Raw genomic sequence first — 27885 nt, 5'->3', positions numbered from 1 at the left:
ATTATCATGCAATTTTGTGATTATGACGAAATGACCGTTGCAGTCTTTATAACGTAATTCATATAAGGTAGTCTCTGGGGGCACAAGTACATACCATCACTAATAATGTGTAACCTCATCTTATAACCTGACTCTGCCTCAGTTTACATTCTGCTGAAGCTTTCATCTGCAACTCCATTATCTCTGAACTTGTCTAGTTTTGTGTCCTCTTGGGCAGCTTCACAGGTTCTACTGTTTGCACTCTATTTATCCTAAACTTGTCTACCCATGTATGAATTCACATCAGTGGATAATAACAGAAAGACATTGCTGAAAGAGGGGTGAGATTAACAATACGTGAGAATTGTACTGAATGTAGAAAGTCGAGAAGACTTGTGAAAATTAAGTTAAAGGTTGAAGAAAGAAACTAAGAATAAATGGATTGTCAAAGTAAATGGAATTTCAGAAAGCATATAACTGGGCAAGAAATATTAATTATCTAATAAGAGGAGTGGTGTGGCTTCTGAAGGACCAGAAACTTGATCTATCCCCTGAAGAAAAGAGCATAAATAAAATATGAAATTAACATCTTCCTTCACCAAAGAAGAGGATTCTGCCAAAATCTTATTAGATGTGACACAGAAGAGACTGCAGGTTCTTGAATCTGGAGCAAAAATAAACCACAGGTGGAACTCAGCAGGTCAGGCAGTATCCAGCGAGGGAAATGGACAACTGATGTTTAGGTTGAGACCTTGTTGAATGGGAGGTGGTGAAGGAGGCAGAAGACCTAAAGTAGATTGGTCATCTGACCCGCATGGCATATTGGTGAGAAAAGGAGGTGGAAGTTGCAGAAAGGTTGTTTATAGCTTCCAATTTTCTCTGGACAGAGGTATGGTGCTAAGTAATTAGATATTGGCAAATATAATAACATTGTACAGAGGGAGAATGAGGTCAAGCCTAGCCAATACAGATTATTTAATCTTGATAATGAGCAAACTTTTAGAAATGATGATGTGAAAAATAAGCCAGGTAGAATTTTTTAAGTCAGCACTGATTTATTAAAGGCACACATTTGACCAACTTGAATAAATTTTTAATAAAATAATAGATTAAATTTTGGAAAATATTTGTTTGCTTTAGTCACAATTGAGGGATTTCATCCGATTCTCATCATGGTACTTGATGAGAAAAATTAAGATCCTGGAAAAGATGCAGAGAAGATGTATTGGAATGATTCCAGGGATGAGGGTAATGAGTTGCAAGGACAAACTAAAGATTCTAGTATTACTCTCTTGGAGCTTAGAGCAGAGAAATTTTAGGGCAAGTTGGAGAAAATCACCACAAGAGACTCATCATCATCATGACCCATCCCTTCATGAGCGAAGATGAACGCGGTGCCTTGTAGCTCTTCTGCCCTCACAGAACTTTTTGTAGTTGTTGGCACATTGTGATGTGCCATTGTGAATCGCAGAACGTCATGCAGTGCGATTTTTTGCGAGGCCCTCCCAGTCAGTATGGTTGACATGGGATGACTGGAGATCGCACTTGATTATGTCTTTGTAGTGAAGACATGGGCAGCGAACAGGGTGGGCAGCATCTGGTAGCCCACAGTAGAGGACATCTTCGGGCAATCGGCCGCCCTCCATACGGACAATGTGGCCGGCCCACCACAGGCGACGAGTGCGGATGATTGAGTAGAGGTCCGTACTCCCAGTCTTCTTCAAGACTTGGATGTTTGTGACTCTGTCGCGCCATGAGTAGCCTTGGATGGATCTGAGGCAGCGGAAATGGAATGCGTTAAGGCTGTGTTCTTGCTTTTTGTAAGTGACCCAGGATTCACAGCCGTGGAAAGAATACTCAGCATGCAGGCCTCGTACATTCAGATCTTCAACTTGGTGGAGAAGTGGCAGTCATCCCACACGTGGGCACGGAGATGTCCGAAGGTAGAGGATGCCTTTCCCAAGCATGTGTCCAGTTCTGTGTCGAGTGAGTTTTTTGTTGTCATGGTGGAGCCCAAGTAATAGAATTTTTCTACATTGGCGAGCACTGACCCATTGATGGTAATTGATGGAGTGTCGTGGGTTTGTTGGCTAAAGACAACTGTCTTGCCCAGGCTGATTTTCAGACCAAATTCAGTGCATGCAGATGCAAATGCATCGCTCAACGCTCGGAGCTCTGGCTGGGAGTGAGCCATGAAGGCAGCATCATCTGCATAGAGCAGTTCTCAAATCATAACTCTTTTGGTTTTGGTCTTGACCCAGAGCCGTGACAGATTAATAAGTTTTCTGGAGCTCCTTGTGTGCAGGGCTAGGCCTGAAGCCTCTGGAAAGGCACGATGCAGAAGAGTAGAGAAGAAAATGCCAAACAGAACTGGAGCGAGTTCGCAGCCCTGTTTTATGCCACAGTGTATTTGGAACTCTTGCTTTATTCCTGGTTGGGGGAGTGGGTGTGCGGATTCAGTCTGCTCATGTTACTGCTGTGGGGGGTGGGTTCTGTTTTATCCCAGTGGGATGGCGTTAGTACAGTGTAGGTGCTCCCCAACTTGTGACCGAAAATCTTTTTAAAAATATATAAAATTTACGTGTTTATGTTGTATTTGACAAGAGGCTAAGAATCAGTAAATTGGAAGAAACTGTCTGCATTAGCAGGAATTAAATTGATTTTCCAAAAGTTCCCAGCATGACTCAAAGAAGAACTTTTCTTTAAAGCGAACAATTATGGTACAGAGCTCACTGCTGGAAAGGATGGAGGATTCATTAAAAAAGAGAATTTGGTATATTTGAAAAAAATCCGTGAACTACTCTTTGCAGACGATGCCGCTTTAGTTGCCCATTCAGAGCCAGCTCTTCAGCGCTTGACGTCCTGCTTTGCGGAAACTGCCAAAATGTTCGGCCTGGAAGTCAGCCTGAAGAAAACTGAGGTCCTCCATCAGCCAGCTCCCCACCATGATTACCAGCCCCCCCACATCTCCATCGGGCACACAAAACTCAAAACGGTCAACCAGTTTACCTATCTCGGCTGCACCATTTCATCAGATGCAAGGATCGACAATGAGATAGACAACAGACTCGCCAAGGCAAATAGCGCCTTTGGAAGACTACACAAAAGAGTCTGGAAAAACAACCAACTGAAAAACCTCACAAAGATAAGCGTATACAGAGCCGTTGTTATACCCACACTCCTGTTCGGCTCCGAATCATGGGTCCTCTACCGGCACCACCTACGGCTCCTAGAACGCTTCCACCAGCGTTGTCTCCGCTCCATCCTCAACATTCATTGGAGCGCTTTCATCCCTAACGTCGAAATACTCGAGATGGCAGAGGTCGACAGCATCGAGTCCACGCTGCTGAAGATCCAGCTGCGCTGGGTGGGTCACGTCTCCAGAATGGAGGACCATCACCTTCCCAAGATCGTGTTATATGGCGAGCTCTCCACTGGCCACCGTGACAGAGGTGCACCAAAGAAAAGGTACAAGGACTGCCTAAAGAAATCTCTTGGTGCCTGCCACATTGACCACCGCCACTGGGCTGATAACGCCTCAAACCGTGCATCTTGGCGCCTCACAGTTTGGCGGGCAGCAACCTCCTTTGAAGAAGACCGCAGAGCCCACCTCACTGACAAAAGGCAAAGGAGGAAAAACCCAACACCCAACCCCAACCAACCAATTTTCCCCTGCAACTGCTGCAATCGTGTCTGCCTGTCCCGCATCGGACTTGTCAGCCACAAACGAGCCTGCAGCTGACGTGGACTTTTTACCCCCTCCATAAATCTTCGTCCGCGAAGCCAAGCCAAAGAAGAATATGACCAAAACTACAAAAACTGGATCTCTATACAAAGAGCTGGCTCAAACTTATTGGGATACACCTTTGGAGAGTCATCAGCTCAGTACAGATTTTGCTGCACTTTTTTTTCTGAAATTGAAGCTTAAGATCTTCAAAATCTTCAGCTGTGGTAATTGATGATCAATGACAACCTGTAGAACCTGTGGAATTAGGGCTTGGATTGTGCTCTTGTCTCATTGTGAAAATGATTTAAGATGTAAGTTGTCAGATCACCTCCAAGAGATTGTTGCCATCCATTTACTCCAATCAACATCCTGGTAACAAGAACATTATTTACTGATAGCTTTTTTTGTAAAAATGGGCAACATTAACAAGGAAGTAGTTACCCATTTTAACTTCCCTGTTTGAAGTTCTTTGGCTTGGCTTCGCGGACGAAGATTTATGGAGGGGGTAAAAACTCCACGTCAGCTGCAGGCTCGTTTGTGGCTGACAAGTCCGATGCGGGACAGGCAGACACGGTTGCAGCGGTTGCAGGGGAAAATTTGTTGGTTGGGTGTTGGGTTTTTCCTCCTTTGCCTTTTGTCAGTGAGGTGGGCTCTGCGGTCTTCTTCAAAGGAGGTTGCTGCGCGCCAAACTGTTAGGCGCCAAGATGCACGGTTTGAGGCGTTATCAGCCCACTGGCGGTGGTCAATGTGGCAGGCACCAAGAGATTTCTTTAGGCAGTCCTTGTACCTTTTCTTTGGTGCACCTCTGTCACGGTGGCCAGTGGAGAGCTCGCCATATAACACGATTTTGGGAAGGCGATGGTCCTCCATTTAATAATGAGCAAAATAACATAAAATTACAAATTTATTAATCTGATGAAAATAAATGGGTTCAGACCATTGTTTGTCCATTCCATCAACCTGTCACTGTCCATTTGAAGTCTGTTTTTAACCTAATTCTTTGCCCACAGTTATGCTTCATATAATTCCATGAAAATCCATGCACAACAATCTATTTCAATAGGTTACCTTATTTTGAAGAAGGATTTGGTAATTGAAACAAAAATTTTATTTTTATATCTCAACATTTATTTCCTCATTTAAATATTAAACCAATTCTTTATTTTTGTTGAACCCAAGGTCTTTTGACAGATCCTTTGCTCTGCCCACACAAACCATTTCACATACTTAAGATGCATGCCTGTATTTGATTTTAAAAAAGGAAGTTATTTTTGATCTTCCAATGACATCATGTTTTACATACTCGAGTGAGTACTGCAACAGAAACAGAAATAAATCATTTTAAATTCTTAGCACTTGTGAGGTTTATTTTGCTTGGCATTTTACAATATGAGACTGACAAAAACTCAAAATCAAAAATCTATTACACTGGTTCCCCTTTGTTTATTAATAATTTCTGCAATGATGTATTATTTTATTTAATCAATTATTATTTCTTAAAGCTCTTAACCACAACAACTGACCATTAAAAACCTGTCATAAATATATATATAATTTTTTAAAATTTAGTGGGGAAACATTTCTTTTGAAAAACCTTTTAGGATGAATCAAGAGAAGCACGTATGTAACTGCCTGAGGGAATAGGGCAAGAAAAAGCTAATAGCACGTGAATCCTGAACTCTAACACTTGAAGTATGTTAATTGAGTTCATACATAAATAAACTTATTTAACATTTTGAAGAAGTGATGACTAAAAAAAATCAACTTTAGAAAGCTGAACTCTAGAAACACTCAGCAGGTCAGGGAACATCTGTGGTGGCAAAGAGTGTAAGTTGATATTTCAAATGGAGACCTTACATCAGGACTAAGAGGAAAGGGAATAATTGCCAGTCTACAATGTGACAGACACTGTTTACATCCGGTACCGCACGGATGGCAGTCTCTTCAGTCTGAGGCGCCTGCAAGCTCACACCAAGACACAAGAGAAACTTGTCCGTGAACTACTCTTTGCAGACAATGCCTCTTTAGTTGCCCATTCAGAGCCAGCTCTTCAGCGCTTGACGTCCTGTTTTGCGGAAACTGCCAAAAATGTTTGGCCTGGAAGTCAGCCTGAAGAAAACGGAGGTCTTCCATCAGCCAGCTCCCCACCATGACTACCAGCCCCCCCACATCTCCATCGGGCACACAAAACTCAAAACGGTCAACCAGTTTACCTATCTTGGCTGCACCATTTCATCAGATGTAAGGATCGACAACGAGATAGACAACAGATTCGCCAAGGCAAATAGCGCCTTTGGAAGACTACACAAAAGAGTCTGGAAAAACAACCAACTGAAAAACCTCACAAAGATAAGTGTATACAGAGCCGTTGACATACCCACACTCCTGTTCGGCTCTGAATCATGGGTCCTCTACCGGCATCACCTACGGCTCCTAGAACGCTTCCACCAGCGTTGTCTCCGCTCCATCCTCAACATTTATTGGAGCGCCTTCATCCCTAACATTGAAGTACTCGAGATGGCAGAGGCCGACAGCATCGAGTCCACGCTGCTGAAGATCCAGCTGCGCTGGGTGGGTCACGTCTCCAGAATGGAGGACCATCACCTTCCCAAGATCGTGTTATATGGCGAGCTCTCCACTGGCCACCGTGACAGAGGTGCACCAAAGAAGAGGTACAAGGACTGCCTAAAGAAATCTCTTGGTGCCTGCCACATTGACCACCGCCAGTGGGTTGATATCGCCTCAAACCGTACATCTTGGCGCCTCACAGTTCGGCGGGCAGCAACCTCCTTGGAAGAAGACCGCAGAGCCCACCTCACTGACAAAAGACAAAGGAGGAAAAACCCAACACCCAACCCCAACCAACCAATTTTCCCCTGCAACCGCTGCAACCATGTCTGCCTGTCCCGCATCGGACTTGTCAGCCACAAACGAGCCTGCAGTTGACGTGGACATTTACCCCCTCCATAAATCTTCGTCCGCGAAGCCAAGCCAAAGAAAAAGAAGACAATGTGACAGAGTATATAGATATATATAGATATGTTTTTGGGAGATAATTTGGGAAAAGTTTGTTAGAGTAGGTCACATACAAACATTTAAAAATAGATCTTATTTGAAATACTGGAGCTCTGCTAATGCTAGGCATTTCAGGGCCTTAACAGCTTTTGCAGGAGCTTTTAAGAGTGCTCCAGTCACCTCACAGCTGCTGCTGTCTGGAGGAGAGCTTGCTGTTGTAAGAGGGTCATGTGGTTTTTCAAACAGAGAGAGTCAAACAGGCTTTCTCTCAGAGAGAGAGAGAGAGAGAGAGAGAGAGAGAGACAGAGAGAGAGAGAGAGAGAGATCAATTAACAGTGTTACAGCAGCAGAAGTAGCTGGGACTGGAACAGGACAAGTTGGCAAGCCCATTTGGAAAATGGCCTGGTCAAAGCACTTGTGGTTCATGCAAGAGGAGAGGACAGGCTGTCTAATGTTTCACTTGGAATAAGAGAAACATAAAGGAACTCTGTGATGACCTGAAGGAAAGATGTTATCATCTGGAGAAGGCTGATGGGGCAAGTTTCGTCAGCAAGACCCTGGAGTGGCTGATGGAAGTACAGCAGTTGTCGATGGCCTGGAACAACAAATCTCTCTCTGAAAACAAGAACCTTCCTGAGTGGTAACCATTTACCTTTCAAGCACCAAAGCCTGGTGAACTTTACAAACGTTATATTCTGTGCACAGTATTGCCTGCCACCAGTGAACTTGGAGGAATGAGAAGTGAAATTGGACTGTGACCAAAAACCTTTTCTGAACTTACACACACATTACATACACGTGCGCTTTGAATTAGAAGGGGGTTAAGTTAGGTTAAGTAAGTCAATATAGTTAAGTTAAAGTGTGATTCTATTTTCATGTTTAAAGATCATTAAAAGCAACTTTTGTTTAAGTAACCATTTGTCTTGGTGAATATCTATTGCTGCTGGGTTTTGGGGTCCTCTGGGCTCGTAACAACAGCCATATGGAGGAATCTATTGGGCAGAGTTTGCTAGGTGCTAGTTGAAACCAGAATGGGAGGGGAAGTTAAATTTAGACTTAAATTTAAATTTAGACATATAGCATGGTAACAGGTCATTTTGGCTCACGGTTCTGTGCTGCCCAATTCACACTAATTAACCTACATCCCCTATATGTTTTGAATGGTGGGAGAAAACCAAAGTTCCTGGGGAAATTCCACTCAGGCACGGGGACAACGTACTAACTTCTTACGGACAGTGTGGGATTTGAAGCATAGTCCCGATCACTGGCGCTGTCAAGGTGTTGTGCTAATTGCTCTGCAAAATGTGCCACCTGTTTTTAATTAAACAGAAGGGAAAACAGATCATGCAATCCTTGAATAAAAATTAATGATGATATAGAATATTTTTTTTAATTCAAAGCTAAATTATGTTACATGAATATAGAGCAGAAGTTGAACCATATAGTTACAGCACTGTGTCATACAATTTTGTAATCAATTGGTTAGATCACCATGTGAAAATTTCTAAGGAATAGAGACCTTCAAGAATTGGAAGCGTCATGAATTATTATCAAAAATCTGATCCCCCATCAAACATGATTGATTTATGAACACATGAAGAAAATAAGTAATTCAATTCAGAAAGAGTGCTCCTCATCATCTAATCAGGCTATATACAACAGTTGTTTTTGCAAAAAGTGAATCCATAACATTGCTTTGTTTTAACTGTATTATTAGAACAAGTTAATACAAGTTCAGAGTAATTTTTCAAATAATAAATAAATGATCAACACATCAGGAATGACATTGGTATCAAAGAAGCGAAAGTTATAATCGGATGATGCATGAAATAAATATAGAAAATCTTGAGAATATTAAATCAAGAGAACCTCTTCAATGTCCCTCCACATTGTTGCCCTAATTTAAACTACCTAATATTAGTAATCAATTTACTGTATATAAGTGTGTAATTATTGAATTTATTTGAACCAATTTTTAGGGTAAAACTGTGGGGGGTGAACTATTGCATACATACTACCTTTGACAGCAGTAGGTACCAGCGTCGTTTGGGGCGTCGGGAACTCAGATGGGTGGGCAGGCAGGGCCTAAGTGAGAGTCCACGCTTGGGGCATCCGGCGCTCCGGAGGGCAGCCAGGACATCAGGAGTTTGGAAGGGAGGGCGGCCAGAGTGTCGGGAACTTGGATGGGAGGGAAACCAGGGCATTGGGGAGTTCCAAAGAATCTGCAGTTAGGGTGTCGGGAGCTCTGGTGGGCAGACGGCCAGGGCTAAAAATGGGGGGGGGGGGGCTCTTTTATCAGGGATTGACTACTACTACACGCTTACTGTATATATGGTAACATCAACCATAATTTAACTTTTTGACTGTAAATTATTTGAAGTTTTGAAATCAAAGCATTCCCTTTTAAGTAATTTCATTAAGAGCAATGAAACAGAAATTAAATTTCCATACTCTCTTTGACAGTTTAACTCATTAAGACCTGAAACCATTTTGGCAAATTTATTGAGCAATTCTCCCACAGCCAGTTTCCCTTCGTTGACATACTTCCTCCACTTTGTACTTAATGCCCAAGTGATAATATCCAATTTTCCATTTAGCATTTACACCTGTGCATCAGCTTTCAGTTCATGGTCACACACAAACACATGATCACAGGAGCAACCTATTTAGCCTCTTTAATGTGTTTTGGATTTATTCATGTTCTTAAGCATTCTTTAGGGATCAAGAATTCATTTCCACATTTTTTTTGGCGTGGATTCTTTGTTTTCTGCTGTGACCAATGTGGGAACTGCTCACTTTTCTACAGTTGGGGTAAGTGGTGCCTGATGGGATGGGCAAGCAGATAGATGGTGAGGTGCTTCACTCTTTCTGCCACTTCCATAGGGCTTCTGTCTGCAGAAGTTGCTTTTAATTATTTTTAAACATGAAAATAGAATCACACTTTAACTTAACTATATTGACTTACTTAACCTAACTTAACCCCCTTCTAATTCAAAGCTCATGTGTATGTAATGTGTGTGTAAGTTCAGAAAAGTTTTTTGGTCGCAGTCCAATTTCACTTCTCATTCCTCCAAGTTCACTGGTGGCAGGCAATACTGTGCACAGAATATAACGTTTGTAAAGTTCACCAGGCTTTGGTGCTTGAAAGGTAAATGGTTACCACTCAGGAAGGTTCTTGTCAGTTTTCAGAGAGGGATTGTTGTTCCAGGACATCGTCAACTGATGTACTTCCATCAGTCACTCCAGGGTCTTGCTAACGAAACTTGCCCCTTCAGCCTTCTCCAGATGAAGCCTTCTCTTTCCTTTAGGTCATCATGGAATGGAATGTTTCTTCCGGGTTGATCTCAATACATCCTAGAATCCCTCTTTCCACCTAGTAATATCTTCCTACAACCACTCAGAATAACATATCTACGTACTTCAAGAGTAATAGTGTCTGAGGGCCACAACATTGGGAATGTTAGCCTGCGAACCAGCAATATTGTGTCAGACCTGAGGCCTTGATCTTCATAGACTCATTTAGAGATTCATACAACATGAAAGCAGATCATTTGGACCAGATACTTGCTAATCCATCCCTCATATACCCATCAACTCCCCATATTCTAGCATTCGAACACACATCAGTGGGCAATTTATAGTGCCCAATCAATCTGCCAACCAGAATATCCTTAAAATGTGGGACTGAACCAGAGTCCCAGGAAAAAAACCACACAACCAGTCACCCATGTGAGAACATTCAAACTCCACACTGACAGCTTGAACCCAAGTCACTTGTGTTGTGAGGTGGCTATATTAACCACTGCACTACTGTGGACCTTGTTTCCTTCTAAGGATTTATGGCTTGGACTGTATATAACAGTTTTCACTTTTATCACAAGATAGATCCTTTATCCTTCATCTTCCTTTACCACCTGGCCTATTGTAACAAATCTATTATTGCTTAAAATTTGGATTTCACCTTATGTTCTAAGATCGTTACACTTAGTGTTGTCACCATATTGACTTGTTAGCTTGCTCACTTGCACATGCAGAGTGAAGTCTGGTGTGCCAGGTGCTCACACTGCTTTATCCAGCTATGTCAGATGGATAGTGATTGCATGCCTGTCAGGACAATGTCTTTTACATTTTTTGTCCATTGACCAAAAGCTGTACTGGTGCATAAAAAGTGACAGTGTCATTAACTTAGGACATGCCTGTGATATAACTCCAAAATAACTCTCTCTCTGTTTCTGTTAATTCCAATGATCAAAGTCTTTCAATTTTAGATATTAAAAAAAATCTAATTGTAGTAATATGTACTGCTCAGTAGAAGTATCTTCATTGCAAAGACATTAGCTTTTAGGATGCTAGCTCACTGTCATCATCCTCAGGGTAGCTAGAGATGGTCAATAAATATTGGGTTTGTTTTTCCAACTATCAGAAAGAATTGGAAATATGTTATCCCCACATTATAGAGTGCCCTCCATAATGTTTGGGGCAAACACATTTTTCCTTTATTTGCCCTTGTGCTCCACACTTCTAAATTTTCAATCAAACAATTCACATGTAATTAAAGTACACATTCCAGATTTTATTCAAGGTGATTTGTAGATATTTTGGTTTTACCATGTAGAAATTACAGCACTTTTTATAAACAGTCCCCTCATTTCAGGGCACCATAAGGTTCGGGACATTTGGTTTCACAGGTGTTTGTGGGTACTCAGATATGTTTAATTGCTTCATTAAAAGCAATTGGTGCAGGTATAAGAGAGCTAGGCTTGCTTCTAAGCTTTAGATCACCTTTGGAGACTGTAGTTGCCATTTTTCAATATGAGGACTAGAAACTCAATGAAACTCAATGATTTCACTATGAGGCTGAAAAACAAGAATAAAACAGTAAGAGACATTGGCCAAACCTTAGAATTACCAAAAATCAACAGTTTGGTACATCATTAAAAGAAAGAGCGTATTGAGGGAGCTCAGTAATCGCAAAGTGACTGGTATTCCAAAGAAGACCTCCACTGCTGAAGAATTCTCATCATAATGAAGAAAAATCACAAAATGTACATCCAACAGATCAGAAACACTCTTCAGGAGACAGGAGTGGACATCCCAATTACCACTGTCTGCAGAAGTCTTCAATGAACAGAAATACAGCGACTGCACTACAAGATGAAAACCATGGTCTGCTTTGAATCTTGGGCAGTTCTTTTACGCCTCAACACTTGGCTCTTGCTATCACTCTGTTACAGGTTAATCCTGGTCTCATCTGTCCTTAAGATCTATTTCCAGAATTCTGCAAGCTCTTTTAAATACTTGTTGGCAAATTCTGCAAGCTCTTTTAAATACTTCTTGACAAACTCTAATCTGGCCATCCTTACTGTGGCTAACAAGTGGTTACACACTCCAAAAGTGATCTAAAGCTTAGAAGCAACCCTTGCTCTCTTATACATGCACCAATGAAGCAATTAAACATTCCTAAGTAATCACAAACACATGTGAAGCCAAATATCCCAAACAGCTCTGAAATGAGGGAACTATGTATAAAAAGTGCTGTAATTTCTATATGGTCAAACCAAAATGTATACAAATAACCTTAAATAAAACCTGGAATTTATACTTTAACTACATGTGAATTGTTTGAATACAAATTTAAAACTGTGTGCACAGGGGCAATGAAAGGAAAACGTGTCTTTGCCTTAACATTATGGAAGGCACTGTATATTCTATCCAAAGGCCTCACTGGAATCCTTCCATTCTAATTATTGTATAGTTTTATGAATTTTTATCTTTCCAATTTCCTTGATCCAATCCAGCAATACTGTGCCTTGCAATGATTTCGCTCTTTCTAGATGGATAAATCAAGATGGATTAAATGGCTTTCCCAATCCATAACTATGTTCTGAAAAGCACGTAATAATTTCAATGTGTTGCAGTGACCATTGCTGGTTTTGAACAGTTCTGTGAGATCAGGAGGTTCAACCCTGGTGCACGATTTGCAAATTTTATTCTCTTGCCACGAACCTCAGTTCTAAGATCCATTACCTGAAGATGTAACAGACCACTGTAAGAGACTGATCCCTCCATGACTCCCTGATCCACTCATCCCTTCCCACTAATTTCCCTCTTGGTACCTACTCCTGTGACCACAGGAAATGCTATAGCGTTTGGAGACTCTCTTGTTCAAGATCCTTGTAACCCTTGGGACCTTTCCTCCTCTGCTACCATTTAAACACCCATCAACTTCCAATTCTCAACCAGCTCATGTTGTTTCCTCATTCAATCACTCCATAATTGATTAGCTCAAATTACCTCTTTTCTTTTCTAAAAGTAACTTCCTTGAATCTCTGCTGTTCATGAACTCTGTAATTATTGGCTTGAAATGTTGTTTGCTAAATCAAAGTGTCAATCTAGGATGGTCATTAATGCTTTTAAATTCCGTTGTGTCTTCATCTTGCTGCAAGCTCCTGCAGCACAAATTCCATTTTCCCGAGATAGAAAAGGTGATTGTGAAAACATTTTGTTAGTACCTGGTGCAGTTCCGAACAGCTCACCATTTTATACATGATTTACAGGTATTTGTATGGACACCGTTTGCAAGGGAAATGCCTGGAGGGGGTGTGAGTTATCAATGCACTGGGTAGATAGCAACCAATATATTGATTAGACTGAATTAGAGTTGTATATGACATGCTCTTAGCTCCAGCTAAAGCTATTTCACATTTTCTCTATTCAAGTAATGTTCCAGTGACCTCCCCTTTTACAGGGTACTGTGAAATGTTATAACCCAGAAGGACCAACTCTCTGTACCACCTGGCCCAGGGCAGGAAGAGGTGGAGGAGGAGCAGCATCGCCCATCACTCTCCTGAATGCAGAAGTTCTCAGAAATAAATCATTCGAGTGCTTCAGGTTCAAATTCAAGTTTATTACTATTTGATGGTGCATATCTTTTCTTTGGCTTGGCTTCGCGGATGAAGATTTATGGAGGGGTATGTCCACGTCTGCTGCAGGCTCGTTGGTGACTGACAAGACCGATGCAGGACAGGCAGGCACGGTTGCAGCGGTTGCAAGGGAAAATTGGTTGGTTGGGGTTAGGTGTTAGGTTTTTCCTTCTTTGTCATTTGTCAGTGAGGTGGGCTCTGCGGTCTTATTCAAAGGAGGTTGCTGCTCGCCGAAATGTGAGGTGCCAAGATGCATGGTTGGAGGCGATATCAGCCCACTGGTGGTGGTCAATGTGGCAGGCACCAAGAGATTTCTTTACGCAGTCCTTGTACATCTTCTTTGGTGCACCTCTCTCTCGGTGGCCAGTGGAGAGCTCGCCATATAACACAATCTTGGGAATGGTCCTCCATTCTGGAGACGTGACCCACCCAGCGCAATTGGGTCTTCAGCAGCATGGAGAGGTACTGGGCTTCTCCTCCAGGAAAAACAAGGACTGGTTAGACAAAAACAACCAGGAAATCCAGGAGCTGCTGGCAAAGAAGCGATCTGCCCACCAGGCTCACCTCGCAAAGCTTTCCTGGCCAGAGAAAAAAACGAGCCTTCTGTCTCGCATGCAACCATCTTCAGCAAAAACTCCAGGAGATCCAAAATGAGTGGTGGACTAGCCTCACCAAATGAACCCAGCTTAGCGCCAACATTGGTGACTTCAAGGGTTTTTATGAGACATTAAAGCCAGTGTACAGCCCCTCACCCCAAGCCCAAAGCCCTCTGCACAGCTCAGACGGCGGTCCTCCTCAACGACAAGATCTCCATCCTCAATCGATGGTCAGAACACTTCCAATCCCTTTTCAGTGCCAACCGCTCAGTCCAAGAATCCACCCTGCTCCAGCTCCCTCAACAACCCTTGAGGCTAGAGAGCTGGATGAGGTCCTTACCCGGGAAGAGACATATAAGGCAATTGAACAACTGAAAAATAGCAAAGCAGCAGGTATGGATGGAATTCCCCCAGAGGTCTGGAAGGCTGGCGGCAAAGCTCTGCATACCAAACTGCATGAGTTTTTCATGCTCTGCTGGGACCAAGGAAATCTGCCTCAGGACCTTCGTGATGCCATCATCATCACCCTGTACAAATCAGACTGCTGAAACTAAAGGGGAATCACGCTGCTCTCCATTGCAGGCAAAATCTTCACTAGGATTCTCCTTAATAGACTAATACCTAGTGTCGCCGAAAATGTCCTCCCAGAATCATAGTGTGGCTTTCGCGCAAACAGAGGAACTACTGACATGGTCTTTGCCCTTAGACAGCTCCAAGAAAAGTGCAGAGAACAAAACAAAGGACTCTACATCACCTTTGTTGACCTCACCAAAGCCTTTGACACCATGAGCAGGAAAGGGCTTTGGCAAATACTAGAGCGCCTCGTATGCCCCCCCAAGTTCCTCAACATGGTTATCCAACTGCTCGAAAACCAACATGGTGCATATAGAACCAGATGAAACAACATTTCTTTGGACCACAGTGCACACACATAGATACTCACAGTCTTCTTCTTTGGCTTGGCTTCGCGGACGAAGATTTATGGAGGGGGTAAAAAGTCCACGTCAGCTGCAGGCTCGTTTGTGGCTGACAAGTCCGATGCGGGACAGGCAGACACGATTGCAGCGGTTGCAAGGGAAAATTGGTTGGTTGGGGTTGGGTGTTGGGTTTTTCCTCCTTTGCCTTTTGTCAGTGAGGTGGGCTCTGCGGTCTTCTTCAAAGGAGGTTGCTGCCCGCCAAACTGTGAGGCGCCAAGATGCACGGTTTGAGGCGTTATCAGCCCACTGGCGGTGGTCAATGTGGCAGGCACCAAGAGATTTCTTTAGGCAGTCCTTGTACCTTTTCTTTGGTGCACCTCTGTCACGGTGGCCAGTGGAGAGCTCGCCATATAACACGATCTTGGGAAGGCGATGGTCCTCCATTCTGGAGACGTGACCCACCCAGCGCAGCTGGATCTTCAGCAGCGTGGACTCGATGCTGTCGACCTCTGCCATCTCGAGTACTTCGACGTTAGGGATGAAAGCGCTCCAATGGATGTTGAGGATGGAGAGGAGACAACGCTGGTGGAAGCGTTCTAGGAGCCGTAGGTGGTGCCGGTAGAGGACCCATGATTCGGAGCCGAACAGGAGTGTGGGTATGACAACGGCTCTGTATACGCTTATCTTTGTGAGGTTTTTCAGTTGGTTGTTTTTCCAGACTCTTTTGTGTAGTCTTCCAAAGGCGCTATTTGCCTTGGCGAGTCTGTTGTCTATCTCATTGTCGATCCTTGCATCTGATGAAATGGTGCAGCCGAGATAGGTAAACTGGTTGACCGTTTTGAGTTTTGTGTGCCCGATGGAGATGTGGAGCTCCAAGAAAAGTGCAGAGAACAAAACAAAGGACTCTACATCACCTTTGTTGACCTCACCAAAGCCTTCGACACCGTGAGCAGGAAAGGGCTTTGGCAAATACTAGAGCGCATCGGATGTCCCCCAAAGTTCCTCAACATGATTATCCAACTGCACGAAAACCAACAAGGTCGGGTCAGATACAGCAATGAGCTCTCTGAACCCTTCTCCATTAACAATGGCGTGAAGCAAGGCTGTGTTCTCGCACCAACCCTCTTTTCAATCTTCTTCAGCATGATGCTGAACCAAGCCATGAAAGACCCCAACAATGAAGACGCTGTTTACATCCGGTACCGCACGGATGGCAGTCTCTTCAATCTGAGGCGCCTGCAAGCTCACACCAAGACACAAGAGAAACTTGTCCGTGAACTACTCTTTGCAGATGATGCCGCTTTAGTTGCCCATTCAGAGCCAGCTCTTCAGCGCTTGACGTCCTGCTTTGCGGAAACTGCCAAAATGTTTGGCCTGGAAGTCAGCCTGAAGAAAACTGAGGTCCTCCATCAGCCAGCTCCCCACCATGACTACCAGCCCCCCCACATCTCCATCGGGCACACAAAACTCAAAACGGTCAACCAGTTTACACACAGTACACAGCACATAATAATCACATATACATATAAAGATAAAATTGTAAATCTATAATATATATTGTGTGTGTGTGTGTGTGTGTGTGTGTGTGTGTGTGTGTGTGTGTGTGTGTGTGTGTGTGTGTGTGTGTGTGTGTGTGTGTGTGTGTGTGTGTGTGTGCGCACGCGCAGAAAGACAAAAATACCATGTGCTGGATAGATAGGGACTCCTATAATTCGCTTACCACTATTTAAGCCACACATCTTCTCCTTTCCGATACACCATAATTTCTGCGTCCGCCTCAATGATCTTTGAAGTTTTCTTTTATTGCATAATTTCAAAGATCTTGTTTTCACTCTGCATAATATCTGAAAAAAATTCTTTAAAAATCACTTTTTGAAATAACCAATGTACGATTATGAATCACTCTTTTTCAAGTTTCAAATGCCTGTCTTCGGTGTCTGTTAAATTATCCTACTGCAAAGTGTTTCTCCAATAAATAAAGCTAAGAAAATGGAAGTTAGTTGAGTCTCTTTTGAGGGCATTTTAGCTGATTGTGGTGGGAGACATTCAGGAGCTTGCCACTGGGCCTCAATAAAAACTACACCATCTCCCTGCAAACCATGTGCGCAGATATGTACAGGCCCCCCCTTATCACCTGAGCTCCTATTTCAGGCAGAGTTTAATTTCGAATCTTGAAAGCTTTACAAGTACACTGAATTCATGATGTCATTAAAGATCAGGGTGGGTCAAACTTTCTAAAAATAAGAAAACTGTGAGAGTCCCCATTTCTCTGCTTCAATGAAACTGGTACTCACTTCCTCCAAGAGATTCTGGACTTCCATTTGGTGGACGATTTCCCCACCCTCACAAATGGGTTTTCCACAATAATTTGCTTATGGTGGTCACCCTCCTCAGCTGCTGTGCTCTCAAGGCTTCAACCTTCCCCAAGTCCCTTGGGAGACCTAAGTGGATGGTATGAGGAAACAGAAAGGAAGCATATTTCATGTGTGAGTTTGAGTTGAAGAAAGTTGTGGTGCAAATATTCTTTTTTTTCTTTATTTTTAAATATTAATAAAGCAAAGTGTGAGAAGCACATTGGGATTAAACGTTAAAAAGGCACATTTTAAATGTCATGTTTCCTATTAATTGTATTCTTATGTGAAAAATGATGCAAAATGCCCAAGGGACATTGACAAATGTTTGATCTGCTTAACACAGATAACATCTAAGTACAGTACCCTTTTGTATTATATAAAAAAGGTAGTGTACTCATGAATATCACAACCACATTCTTGTCAGCTATACTTGTTCAACTTTGTTAAGGGGCACTGTTTCCATGAAAATGCATTTGGTGACATTTTTGTCAGAGGAAAGGAAGATCTTTGTTGGTTTTATTGCTGTATTAGGAAGTAAAAATGACAAGAAAATGCCTTTTTACACAATTTCTGCAACATTATTCAGATTTATTGTCAGAGTATATATGTGGCATCACATATGACCCCGAGATTCCTTTTACCTGCAGGCACGGGAGAATTACTATTAATTGGTAGTGCAAAAAATAAACTGTATGCAGTATAAAACATGTAAACAAACAAAAGAACTATAAACAGAGAACAAATGTAAACAAACTGACTGTACAGAGAGAACAAAAGAAAATCAATAATAAGTCCCTGATTGAGTTTGTCATTGAGGAGTCTGATGGTGGCAGGGTTCTAGCTCTTCCTGAACCTGGTGGTGTGAGTCTTGAGGCACCTATACCTCTTTCCTGATGGCAGCAGCGAGAACAGAGCATGTTTTACCATTATCATGCATTTGAAAGTAATGTAAGCTTTGCCAAATATTTTACATAAAAATACTGCCCCTTTAAAATTTACAGAGCTGCAATGAATCATTAAATTCATTTGGAAGATCAATTATAATTGAAAGAAGCAGATTTGAATCACTTCATCCTTCAAGACATTGCTATTACCCCCAAAAAAGCCCAAGAAAATACTAGCTGGTCCATTGAATTTTCTGCACATAGTACGGTTGAAAAAAACAACCTGGGAAATTAATTTCAGAAGCATGAAGAAATGAAAGCTAGTTCCAGATAATCATAATGACAGAAGTACCACTGACCCATCTCTAAAATTTGAATTTTTAAAATCACTCTCAGGATCTCTATTTGCATGTGAATGATGAACTGGAGTGTATTCACATTTTGAACATGAATGTTATTTCAACCAACATTCAGTGAATTTATTAAATAATACTGTTGATCGCTCATCTCTTTTCTTAGTGACAATAGATTACGTCATCTTTCTTTTATTTGTACTTTATTGCACCCTGTGTTGAAGAGTTTCTGCCTTTCCATCATTAGGACGTACATGCATAAATAGCAGAGCATCCAAGTAAGTTAATCCCAGTGAATTGATTAAAGCCTGGATTTAAGGAAAAGACTAGGATGTGAGCAGTATCCATTTGGCCCAACAATTGACATTTTTTAAAACTAAATTTCACCATTCTGTGGGACAATGTAATTGATTGTTCTGAGGACAACAGCAAAGGCCAGCAAACAGCAGACAAATGCAGCATTGGAAATGCTATTCACCTGCCATAATCTTCCAGCAAATTCAATGAAAATACATAAGGGCACATTTCAATAATGTGCATGTAATTCCAAAAACAATAAGCTTGTTTGTTCTTTAGAACTCTTCAACCAAATGATGTGATGAACTCAACCCCAGTAGTCACATTATCTATTGGGAAGATAGAATTCTTTTACTGTATTTTTGAAGGATTTTTTTTTCTTCTCTACATATCATCTTTTCTAACTGTGAAGTTTGCTCCTGGAACAATGGCTCCAAAATTCAATAACACAGTCCATGCACCCACAGAACTCTACTTGTACACTATTTGAATTGTGAATCACAATCACTATTTCAAACTTCATCTCGTGCAACTTGTAATATTGAATCATGTGAATTGTGACCATTGCATGATATGAGCATAGGTTTAAGATGAAAGTGAAAGATTTTGAAGAGACTTGAAGGGCATCTTATTGACACAAGAGGCTGGTGGGTGTATGATACAAGCTGCCAGAGGATGTGGGAGCAGGAAGGACAATTGCTATGTTCAGAAGACATTTGGGTAGGTACATAGATAGAAAAGGTGAAGGTCGATTTTGGCTGAATGCAGGCAAATGGAATTAGCATAGCCAAGGTGGACCAAAGGGTCTGGTTTGTGCTGTAGATTATTATGACTCTTACTACACAAAGTGTTCAAGGGAGATATCAATTAGCACGCAATACTCATTTTACCCTACAATTGGCTATTTTATATGCACTTAATGCTGTTTACATCCGGTACCGCACGGATGGCAGTCTCTTCAATCTGAGGCGCCTGCAAGCTCACACCAAGACACAAGAGAAACTTGTCCGTGAACTACACTTTGCAGACGATGCCGCTTTAGTTGCCCATTCAGAGCCAGCTCTTCAGCGCTTGACGTCCTGTTTTGCGGAAACTGCCAAAATGTTTGGCCTGGAAGTCAGCCTGAAGAAAACTGAGGTCCTCCATCAGCCAGCTCCCCACCATGACTACCAGCCCCCCCACATCTCCATCGGGCACACAAAACTCAAAACGGTCAACCAGTTTACCTATCTCAGCTGCACCATTTCATCAGATGCAAGGATCGACAACGAGATAGACAACAGACTCGCCAAGGCAAATAGCGCCTTTGGAAGACTACACAAAAGAGTCTGGAAAAACAACCAACTGAAAAACCTCACAAAGATAAGCATATACAGAGCCGTTATCATACCCACACTCCTGTTCGGCTCCGAATCATGGGTCCTCTATCGGCATCACCTACGGCTCCTAGAACGCTTCCACCAGCGTTGTCTCCGCTCCATCCTCAACATTAATTGGAGCGCTTTCATCCCTAACGTCGAAGTACTCGAGATGGCAGAGGCCGACAGCATCGAGTCCACGCTGCTGAAGATCCAGCTGCGCTGGGTGGGTCACGTCTCCAGAATGGATGACCATCGCCTTCCCAAGGTCGTGTTATATATGGCGAGCTCTCCACTGGCCACCGTGACAGAGGTGCACCAAAGAAAAGGTACAAGGACTGCCTAAAGAAATCTCTTGGTGCCTGCCACATTGACCACTGCCAGTGGGCTGATATCGCCTCAAACTGTGCATCTTGGCGCCTCACAGTTTGGCGGGCAGCAACCTCCTTTGAAGAAGACCGCAGAGCCCACCTCACTGACAAAAGGCAAAGGAGGAAAAACCCAACACCCAACCCCAACCAACCAATTTTCCCCTGCAACCGCTGCAACCGTGTCTGCCTGTCCTGCATCGGACATGTCAGCCACAAACGAGCCTGCAGTTGACGTGGACATTTACCCCCTCCATAAATCTTCGTCCACGAAGCCAAGCCAAAGAAAAAGAAAAAGAAAGAAGAATGCAGCTGACGTGGACATTACCCCTCCATAAATCTTCGTCCGCGAAGCCAAGCCAAAGAAAGAAAAGAATGTATATATTATGGACTGAACGGAGCAATGGGTATGAAGAGGGAAGAAGATCCAGAACCATGCTATTTAAAGGTATCATAAATTAATTTTAGGTTTGTTGGGTACTTAATTGGATGACTTCACTTTGATTAACAGAGCTAAACATTAGAGCTCTCAGGACTGGAGGTTTTAATAGCTGCCATTGAGATGAAGGCTATTCTATTTTGGTAAAATACTGCTCAATTAATAGTGGTCCTGCTAGGCCTTGTCTAATTAAGAATAGGAGAGATAGATTGAAGACCAAGCTCCTTTGCCAGGAAGGCTGGAGGAGGAAAGGAAGTGATCTGGCCAGAAGTGCCTAATCCCAAGTCTCTGAGCAATGCTTCAATCTCCACATCTGAATAAAATGTTTCCAGAGGTTAAAATTTTCAAAACCTGCTTACTTTATTGTATTTGATGTCAGGAATGATGATTACCTCATGATATTACCTCTGAAATATCGTTGCATCAGCCATTGTTGAATGTTGCTTGCTATCAAATATAGATGCCAGGTTATAACCTTTTATTTTAAATATATTTTTTTTATTGATTTTAACATGATAATCCATATACAAGATATTAATAAAGCAAGGAAAATAATAACATATACATAACAAAATTAAAGGAAATGCACAATATGATCAATTTTAAATTCCATCCTTTATTATTAAGCGGTAAAACACAGGATTCTGTTGACACTGTGGTTGTGAAAAGAACACAAATGCTGGAGAAACTCAGCAGGTTAAACAGTGCCTTTATGTAGCAAAGGTGAAGATACATCACCAGTGTTTCAAAGATCACAGGTGGATATAGGTGGAAGGTCTTAACTACTAAACATTTTTTACAGTCTGTGGTGAACTGCTGAACTGTTGTATTCCTGATTACCTGGCTCTGCCTGTCCTGTGACTGTACTTGTGGCCCCTCCCTCTTTTGACCTTGTATAAAGCCTCTAACACCTTGACCCTTCCCCAGAAAGCCCGGGTCATGACATAGGATGAGGTCACTGTCCATTGTGAATAAAAACATGTAAATCAGGGACTGTCTCAGCCCCTCGAGTTATTTACTGCATGCACGTCACAGTCAAAGGCTGTGCTGACACAGAAGAATGGATGGTGAATTTTGCATTGTAATGAGCTGTTTGTTTATAATTGATTGGCTCACTAGCTTTTAGTAATTATGTAGGTACACTTTGAATTGCACAAATTTTGCCAAGTGGAATGTACTTTAATATATTCATCTCACCTCTAAGAAGCATTTGGCATTATTCAGCAGTTCACTTGACTGAATGATTCAGAGAGGCCTAAGATTTTGTTAGATTTTGCTCAACCTTTGAACTGGCTAAGGATTTCATTGGGCTGGGGGAGGGGGGTGGAGGGTAGGGGAAGAAGAGCCATTAGGGAAAAAATGACTATGAAATATTTCTTCAGAATCAAGCTAATTGAATTTCACTGCCTTTCTATTTGTTTAAACAGAAATTCATGGCTTGCTTCAGCCGACTTTCTTTTCCTTACAGCTGTGTGATGTTTTGCTGGTGTCATAACTATAAATATTTAGTGATGAATTATTTAGTCATTAATGATTTTGTCAGCATATGTTGAAGTAAATTTGCAAACATGTTTTGAACAGTGCTGAGAGTTCATTTCATGTTCAGTTTAATAACAAAAAACACTTCATTCAGATTACATGTGACTTTTGGATATCTACAGAGCTTCATATTAAGCAAGGATCTAGATCTAGCTCAGTACTTCTCAACCTTTTCCTTCCCACTCACATACCATTTTAAATATTCCCTATGCCATAGGTGCTCTGTGATTAGTAAGGGATTGCTTAAGGTGGGATGTGGCTGGAAAGAATAAGTTTGAAAACCACTGTTTTGATTGTACTAATTGACTTGTTATGCACACGGTTTCGTGACTCCAAAGGAAATGGGCCAATTACAACTTTTCTCAAGCAAAATATTTCAGTAACAATTTGGGTCTAGAGCAGTGATTCTCAACCGTCCCTTCCCACTCCGATGGCATAGGGATTACTTAAAGTGGTATGTGAGTGGGAAGAAAAAGGTTGAGAACCACTGGGATAACTCATAGGGAGCAGAAATACAATCATAGAGTTAGTCTAAATAATTTGTTTCCACCATGCAATATGACTGAAATCACCAGAGCAAAGTAATGGAACTCCAGCAATTTGAATGTTACTTTTAAATAAATACATGCATATTATATGTTGTGACACAGTTAGATTGTCTGCATACATCTTCTTAGATTAAGTGGTGCATCTTTTCACATTGCCCTCTCTTTTTGTGTTAGTTCAATCCAGGTTGCTTTTTGTAAATCTTCAAATCCTCTGAAGGCTTCGACATTTGTTGAAATAGTGTTTTATGCTAAATCTGTTTTATTTCTCATGAGCCAACATACTTTATGTTGAGATTATTTACTTAAATCAGTGAAACTTATCTTTGTGTAACAATATAAATAAAGAACGCATCATATGGCCTCATATGATCGGGTTATTTAAGTTTAACAAGATGATGTTAATCTTACTTTATAAAAATGCTCTATTTAAAAAATAATCTCCTCATTTGTATAACTTTGGAAAATAGGAATGAAAGGAGTATTTAACACATCAAATGTAAGAAGTTCTTTAATTATTGAAATAAACTAACATAGGTATCAAGTGAGAACCACATGTTACTTAGTGTTTTTGGAGAGCATTTTCTCTTGCCACTTACAGTTTTGTTATTTTCAAAATGTATGAGAAAATGCTTTTTAGCAATGAATACCAATTATTTTCACCAGATTTGAGATGCATTCACGAAGCAATTGAGAACTTTAAAATAAAGCTTTGAGAGTCTGAACTAGAAAGAGTAAAGTCCAGGCATCAAGCTTAATGCCTTTCACAATTAAATCTTGGAGCAAAGAAAAACAATTAACAGAAGTTCTGAAGACCCTCCAAAATGAAATCATGCAATATCTTAATTTAAAAAATTGTTAAATGCAGACTTACTTCTCCCATGAGCCAACTTTCTACTCTTCCTTTATCTTTGAGTTTATTAAATGTAATGAGATTCGATAAAAGGTCAATTTCTCTTCAGTGTAATGTGGTAACTGTCTGGGGAGTGAGTGTTGATCTTTATGGAACAATTCCAGTGTTTGGGGAACCAAAGCATGTTAGGTCCATGTTTAGCAGTACACGTCAAAATACCTGTTTACCCTCTGCAAATCAGAGCCAGCCTTAGCATTCTATAGGTGGTGCTGAACAGCAAAGATGATTATGGAGTCGGCTCAGTAGAAATAAGTGTTGGCCATCTCCTGGCTAACGTGTAATGCTATTGCCTCCCCTGTTAAGAATTGTATTTGACAAACAAGCTACAGTGATAGCCAAATAATGTTTATTAGTTAATCAGATTACGTAGCATAATTTATGTTGAGATTGTCAAGTTTTCAAAATTCAAGAAGAGGTTTATGAAAATTTAAAAAAATTAAAATACTCTATTTTGCATCTGATTACCATGTGATTTCAGAGTTTTCTGAAAGCTTGAGTTTTTGTGGGATTATATTCACCAGAATTCTTTAAAATTGATTGTCTATCTGATTGAATTACCATGATCTTGGAAAAGAAAGGCCTGGTGCTGACTGATGCTTCCTAACTCCCCACTAATCTTAAATTGAATTCCCAACACTCTCACCCACCACATGTTCCACTAATCCTTGTATCCACTTGGCTGCATGGATGTTACACTATCCCCAGTCTTCAATCATTCATTCTTCCCTTTCATCTGACCTCAGCATAGGGCCGGCATTTTTCCCTCATTAACTTAAGGCACACGGACCTCCTTCAAACAATAGTAAAGACCATAGTTGACCCTTTTGCCAGTGACCATCCTGAAGCTGGCCTTTGTCTGGCATATTTTTGTGCCCAAATCATTATTCCTCAAGTCCTAATGCAATTTGCAATGAAGGACAAAAAAAAAGATCTGTGTACACTAGAATCCATTGGGCAGGGTAGAAAGATGTATTTGATTTAGATGAATGGGCTTAGGGGATGGGAGTGATGGAGTGTTGAATAATGGATGAGTGGGATCACAGGAGAAGAAACTGAATGAGGAAGAAGACTTTTGAATTGCAGTAAAACCCCTGGTGTCTGGCACCTATGGTAGATGCCGGAGACTTATGTTTTCTAGTTGCTTGAGACTTATTCTAGCAATGCCTCACTAAAATTTCTCTACTGCCTTATAAGGCCTCTGATTTCTGGTCACCAGACAAGTCTAATATTAGATATCTTTTGCTGGTTGTTTGAGGCTGCTAGATACCAGGTGTTTTACTGTTTAGACAAAAGATGGAGGGAAAGATGGAAACTGAGGATCATGGATTGGACAAAAGATAGGGAAATGGGGAATGAGATGACACTGGGCAGCATGTCTTGCTGAGCCGGGAACAACAGTATCAGGACAATGGGCACTGGGAAATGGCAGAAAGGAACAGTCACGAAATGAGTGGCTTAAAGTTACAAAGTTTTCTTCGGATAAAATTACAAAAGATTGGTTTCCATGGTGGCAAACAAGTGACTGAGGATTATTCCTGGAGAAACCCAGGGAAAAGGAGAAAGAAAAATGTTCAGCAGTAGATTATTGCAATTCCAAGTTGTCACTGTGTATCTAAATCTGGGGATTGAGCTTAAAGCTGGAATGAGAGTGGAAGTCTGCGCTTTCTGAGGTGATTATCAGCTGTTTTTATGATTCATTTAAGTTAAAGATTTCAATTGTATGCTTAACACAGAGGGCTATTGGCTTTGAACTTCAGCAACACTTGGTCTTTCAAATCACTCTTATGTAAACCATGACTGATGCAGAAACAGATTGTTACATTCACAGTTGAACACAAAAACAATCATAAATATGAAGGCAATATGACAAAAATTACACTCTGCTTTACTCTGTCATCCCGAATGAGTAATGCAGCATAACGTTGCTGCTCTATTTAAGCTATTTGAAAGATAAAAGTGTTCAGATTTCAGATATATTGTCAGAGTACATACATGACATCACATACAACCCTGAGATTCTTTTTCCCTGCGGATGCAGCAGAATTACCACCAATTTGTAGTGCAAAAAAAACTAAATAATCTATAAACAAACAAAAAAATAAACCAACTGACTATACCATGTAGAGAGAAGAAAAACTGAAGTGCAAAAATAAGAGCCCTTAAATGAGTCCCTGATTGAGTGTGTTGTTGAGGAGTCTGATGGTGGAGGGGTAGCAGTTGTTCCTGAACCTGGTGGTGTAAATCTTGTGACACCTATACCTCCTTCCTGATAGTAGCAAAGAGAACAGTGGATGCTGGGTGGTGCATATCTTGGATGATTGCTGCTGCTCTCTGACAGCAGTATTCCCTGTAGATCCTCTCAGTGGTGAGGAGGGTTTTGCCTATGATCTCCTGGGTTGTGTCCAAAAGCTTTTGTAGGGCTTTCTGCTCAGGTGTATTGGTGACCCTATACCAGACCGTAATGCATCCAGTCAACACACTTTCCACCACACATCTGTAGAAATTTGCTAAGATTCTCGATGATGTACCAAACTTCCTGTTATGAGAATAAAATCTTGCTGGTTGCTTTCCAAGCTTTACTCAATTTAATTGTATAGTTACAGACTGAAAATGGCCGCAATTAGAATTTAAAAGAGAGATAGCAGCAAGAAGCTGATTGGAGGAAGAAGCTGATTGGAGCAAGAGAGGTCAGGTGACCTGAGGAGCAGTGGCAGCCATGATCAACGAAATATGAAATGCAAGCTCATTAACAATTAAGAATAACTTTGTAATATTACACCTCCACAAATTCCTGAGCAAGTAGAGGCACTGGCATGTTTTCTTCATGATGTCATTAGTATTGGGTCATGGAAATATCCTCCGAGATAGTGACTCCCAGGAACTTAAATGTCCTCACCCTCTCCACCTCTGATTCCCCAGTGATCACTGGATTTTACACCTCTAGTTTTCCCTTCCTGAAGTTAACAATCAGTTCCTTAGTTTTGGTGACATTGAGCATGAGGTTGTTGTTGGTGCACCATTCAGCCAAGTTTACACCATAAAATTATATCGGTTACATTCAAAGTAAACTGAGGCAAATTTTGTTTCTTGTTTATTAATGGAAAATGAAGGATAATAGGATAATTTGTTTTATATTTATCTTAATTTATATTTCCATTAAATCACTTTGTGCTGTAATTACAAAATGTTCCAAAACATATTTTAACTCTTCTATGAAAACATTAATTAGAAAGCTACAAGAAAATGCTGCTTAAGGTAAATTTTATCATTAGTCAAGTTTATTGTTATGTGATTGCAGAAGTACAACCCAGCGAAACAGCATGTTAATAACTACAATTAATGTGTTAACTACAATTGCCATCTAAATTTCTTATAAGAGATACAGTCTTTTCACCCTGATAAATAGAACTGTCTGCCCAGCAGCTTCCCTGGATGAAGGTAGACTTGGCATTTATGGAATCAGAATGGTTTCAAGCATATGGGACTAGTGTGATTTGCCTGCAAGGCCCAATAAAAGATCATGCATCACTGACTATTATTAACCTTGTAATCACTACTTATGGTCAAACCAACTGAAATTTATCATCGTTGAAACATCAACAATGAGTCAACATCCTCATTGCCTTCATTAGCAAGTGTGTGGAAAACTGTGTGTCCAAGAAGACTGTGGACTTTATT

At 41.3% G+C, this 27885-nt stretch overlaps 3 long non-coding RNA genes across 4 annotated transcripts in view; 2 read left to right on the top strand and 1 right to left on the bottom strand.

Moving 5' to 3' along the window:
- The window catches only part of LOC138748826 (uncharacterized), an 87547-nt gene that overhangs the window by 4513 nt on the left and 55149 nt on the right, over window positions 1-27885 (top strand). The window contains exon 1 of one of the 2 annotated variants that reach the window (XR_011348270.1): window positions 13478-13612. The exons of the other annotated variant lie outside the window; for it this stretch is intronic. This is a non-coding gene — a long non-coding RNA (uncharacterized lncRNA). Of the gene's footprint in view, window positions 1-13477; window positions 13613-27885 lie in introns of those variants that run through there. 2 annotated transcript variants of the gene reach the window in all.
- LOC138748834 (uncharacterized) lies at window positions 11350-22137 on the bottom strand. Its single transcript, XR_011348274.1, has 4 exons — window positions 22051-22137; window positions 17452-17598; window positions 16878-17001; window positions 11350-11578 (listed from the first exon to the last, which is right to left on the bottom strand). It is a non-coding gene; the product is annotated as an uncharacterized lncRNA (long non-coding RNA).
- On the top strand, window positions 22205-26983 carry LOC138748822 (uncharacterized). Its single transcript, XR_011348267.1, has 2 exons — window positions 22205-22291; window positions 26805-26983. It is a non-coding gene; the product is annotated as an uncharacterized lncRNA (long non-coding RNA).

This window comes from Narcine bancroftii, chromosome 1 (assembly GCF_036971445.1).
Source record: "Narcine bancroftii isolate sNarBan1 chromosome 1, sNarBan1.hap1, whole genome shotgun sequence".
Taxonomy (NCBI): Eukaryota; Metazoa; Chordata; class Chondrichthyes; order Torpediniformes; family Narcinidae; genus Narcine; species Narcine bancroftii.
This window is presented reverse-complemented; position numbering and strand designations above follow the sequence as displayed.